The 4,479-nt window shown below is 36.5% G+C and overlaps 1 non-coding gene across 1 annotated transcript; it reads left to right on the top strand.

The window, feature by feature from the left end:
• Nucleotides 1-1,590: 1,590 nt before the first annotated feature.
• On the top strand, nucleotides 1,591-1,802 carry LOC120235147. The gene has a single exon (XR_005529317.1). It is a non-coding gene; the product is annotated as a small nucleolar RNA U3 (small nucleolar RNA).
• Nucleotides 1,803-4,479: the final 2,677 nt, after the last annotated feature.

Raw genomic sequence — 4,479 nt, 5'->3', positions numbered from 1 at the left:
ATACAACAGTGGTGCCTGAATGACTCAGCCAATAAGCGTCCAATTCTTGGTTTCTGCTCCGGTCATGATCTCACGACTGGGGAGTTCCAGGCCAGTATCGGGCTCCATGCTGACAGTGCAGAGCCTGCCTGGGATCTCTCTCTCCCTATCTCTTTGCCCCTCCTCTGTACTCTCTGCCTCTCAAAATAAATAAATTTTTAAAAAATGAAGAAACAAAACAAAACTATAGCAACATACGGAGGTCTGGGTGGCTCATGTCAGTTAAGCATCCAACTTCAGCTCAGGTCATGATCTTACAGTTTGTGAGTTCAAGCCCCAAGTCCAGCTCTGTACTGACAGCTCAGAGCCTGGAGCCTACTTTGGATTCTCTTCCCTTCTTTCTCTGCCTGTCCCCCTCTCACGCTCTGTCTCTTTTAAGATAAACAACCATTAAGAAAAGAAACAACTACAGCAACAAAAAAGGACCACACATACACACATACACACACACACACACCCTACACATCCCACATAAAACTAAAAAGCATTAATACTCTTCATCTATCTACCACTTGAACTACAGTAGAAATAGGGTTCTTTCCAGAACCCAAATAAGCAAACAATTGCTAGATTTTTTTCAAACAAATCCAGAAGGCAAAAGAAAACATCAAGAACAAGACTGTTAATTAAGAAATTAGGATATTCTTCAGTATAAAATGCCTGAAAGTAGGCTGTGCATTATTACATACATATACACACTCTCATGCCAGGGACCTCCAGAATCCTATGCAGTCAGCTTGTGCAGTTTTCTCAGTATTGAAGTTCTGTCACTTCTGAATATATCCTGCTGTAGAATGAAAGGAATAATTTGGGTCTATTGATGGAGCTGAGAGATGGATATCAACTAAAATACATCATCACCAAATGTGTCTGATACAGAAAGATGCCAAAAGATGGCTTGTGGTACAGAAGAGAAGTAGTATAACTTTTTTCTGATTTTAAAAATGTAAGATGTGCAATATTTGGGAAATATTTATTATAAGTTAATTGGAACATGTTGAGTGGGAATGAATAGTGAATAACTCAAAGGGATTTATAGTCACAGCTTGGAGCCTATCAGAGAATACTAAAGTTCAGCAACACCAATCCCAAAGGAATTGGTAGCTGGAGGAATAGAAGTTGTCACTCTCATGAAATAAAATAGTTGCAAATGCAGATGGATTATTAACTAATATTGACTCTTGTTCTGAAAGCTGTCAGAGCTTTGCTATGCAGCACTAAACAGCTGGGAATGTTCTGTCCAGAAGCCACTGGGAGAAACATTCTAGTTGGGTTGAAATACAAAAGCTAAATGTTTGCTAAGGACTTAAGAGCCAAATCTTTGCTTATGGGTCACACACACACAAATGAACACCATTTTTTTAGTCCACTATAAGATATTTGTTTCTTTGATTAATCAAATACTTATTAAGTGCTTGCAAAGTGATAGGCACTATAGAGTCTCAGCAATTGACAAGTAACACACCAATCTTTCTGTTATGGAAATTGCAATCTAGAAGACACTGAATTGATCATTTATAACATTCTCTATAAAAGATGTCAAAAAAATGAAAGACTACACTCAGGGATCATTTCTACAGCTTGTTACTAGAGAAGTTTCTCTGAACATGTGCAGTACTAGAAACTACATAGATGAAGGGCAAGGTGCCATCTAGAATGTGAAGCTCATCCTGGGGTGTTGCTTCTGCAGCTGCCCTTTACAACTGATGATCTTTCTTCCCTCCTTTGGAAGAGCAAGAAAGAAGGGAAACCATTTGAATGGGGAATCAAATTCAAAAAAAAAAAAAAAAAAAAAAGGCCCTTGTTGGTTAGGACAGGTTGACTGCTGTAAAAATAGATCTGAAGACGTAGGGGCCCAACTTAATGAAAGTTTATATCTCTTTCATATTTCATTCTTGGGCAAGTCGTTTGGGATAAGGGACCTGTTTTCATCCACACTGACATTCCTGCCCTAGACACCTTTTATTCTGCTGTTCTAGCATCCCAAAAAGCCTGTTATCAACAACCATCAAGTAGAAAGGGTCAAACCATGAGGAAGGCACATCTGCTTCTTGAAAGCCTTGGTCCCACCCAATGTGGCACAGGCCACCTTTCTTTTCATTCAATTGACTGATCACTGGTACCAGTACAATGACTAGTACAATTACCACACATAGGAATGAGCGGGTGGTACAGAGGTAGCAAATGGAATCATTGATTTGGTGACCATCTTCCAGCTACAGTTGTATAGTGTGAATAAAAAGGCAAGATTTTGGTAAACAGTTTCATTTGTCTACAGTGACAGCAAAACAGAAAACACCACTTACTAAGCAAATTTGTCACATCTGGACCTTTAACTAGTCATAAAGTATTAATAAAATTTTTATTTTAAAAAGTTTAAAATATTTGATATACAAAAATATTGTAGTGTTTCATATAGCAATTTTCTTTTCTGTAAGTTTAAGTTTATCATAAAGAATATATTTCCTTTGGCGAAATTATCTGGGTTGAAAATTTGAATAATAGTGGTCTTCCTCAAACAAGGATCCAACATAGGAATGACTGATTATTCAAGAAATGAATTTCAAAATTACATTGAATTGTACTAACATGAGCAGAAATCTAACAATTATAAAATTTGTAATATCAAACCCAATCTCTATTCTCATTTTAGAATTTCCTATTTTGGGGGTGCCTGGCTGGCTCAGTCAGTTAAGAATCTGACTTTGGCATAGGTCTTGGTCTTGTGACTTCTGGCTCCATGCTGACAATGTGGAGCCTGCTTAGCATTCTCTCCCCCTCTCTCTGCCCCTCCCCGACTCACACTTTCTCTCTCAAAATAAATAAATAAACTTAAAAAAGAATTTCTGGGGTGATCGCCTGGGTGGCTTATAAGTTAGGTGTCTGACTCGGTTTTAGTGAGAGTCATGATCTCACGGTTTGTGGGATTGAGCCCTGCATCAGGCTCTACTCTGATTGCATGGAACCTGCTTGGAATCTTCTCTCTCCCTTTATCTCTTCCCCTCCCTTGCTCGCTCTCTCAAAATAAAGAAATAAACATTATTAAAAATAATTTCCTATTTTGTTGAGGATAATAACTATGATAGACAAGACAGAATCATTGTCCAGTAATGTTGGAATGAAATATTTTCAATTCTATAGCATGCTTATTATTTCGATGCTGTTATTTATGAGGTCTGTGATGCCTGTATTGAGACCACTAGTGTTAATGTTCTGCGTTAAATTCCCCATGGTATAAACTCATTCTGTTTCATCAGTCTTAAAACAGAACACTTGCTATCTAATTGAGTCATGTTTGCATTTCCAGCTGTGTGTAGGCAGCTAGCCACATTCTTTTCTATTCATATAAACAGACTATTACAATGATGTAAACAGTGTAACTTTTAAATGCTCATTATGTTCCATTAGATCTATTTACTAGACTCACTAATCTCAAGACATCAAAATTGGAAAGAAAGGATATTAGATTAGGGTAGAATTCTAAGACTGGCCAACAATGCACATGACTAGTTTTACATAAGAAAGAGGAAGCAGAAATAATTTAATAAAGAAAACCTGAAGAAGTTTAGCCATGAATGTTAACATTTAAAGATGAGCCATTTCCATGGGAACCATAGTCTGACAGATCAAACAGAAATTGATGTAAACTAGGATAAATGCTTGATTTAAAGACTTGTGGCTGAATTTACATGAATGTATCAGCTCTCAAATTCTAACTTTAAACAGTATTTAAACAAAGTGATATGACATTTAGAATTTATACTTTGGAAAGAAGTAGAAAATTCATCTTCCCAATCATATTTCTCTTTGGCTTAAAAGAGGATGGTACTCTTATTCCCTCACTCACTTGGCTAAACTTGGGATTGATAGAAAAATAATAGAGTTTGTTTAGGGGAGGAGAAATAGTCTAATGAATGGAAACAAGATGAAAGTGGTTTAGAGAAAAAATAAGTGGTTTTATTAGTTTTTTTATTAACAGTTATTAATTTACACTCCAATTCTTGGTGCTGAAATAACTGTAGAATACATTCTTTCTGAATCAATAGATATAGCCATATGTAGATGCCATATATATATAGAGAGAGAGAGAGAGAAAGAGAGAGAGAGAAAGAGAGAGAGACAGAGAGAGAGAGAGAGACAGAGAGAGAGAGAGAGACAGAGAGAGAGAGAGAGACAGAGAGAGAGAGACAGAGAGAGAGAGACAGAGAGAGAGAGACAGAGAGAGATAGAGAGAGATAGAGAGAGAGATGATAGAGAGAGAGATGATAGAGAGAGAGATGATAGAGAGAGAGATGATAGAGAGATAGAGATAGAGATATAGACAGATATATAGACAGATATAGATATAGATATATAGACAGATATAGATATAGATATAGATATAGACAGATATAGATATAGATATAGCTATATAGACAGATATAGATATAGATATAGATA

This window comes from Hyaena hyaena, unplaced genomic scaffold (assembly GCF_003009895.1).
Source record: "Hyaena hyaena isolate Hyena2069 unplaced genomic scaffold, ASM300989v1 scaffold_122, whole genome shotgun sequence".
Classification (NCBI taxonomy): Eukaryota; Metazoa; Chordata; class Mammalia; order Carnivora; family Hyaenidae; genus Hyaena; species Hyaena hyaena.
Note: the sequence above shows the minus strand (reverse complement) of the source record. Positions and strands in the feature narration are given on the sequence as shown.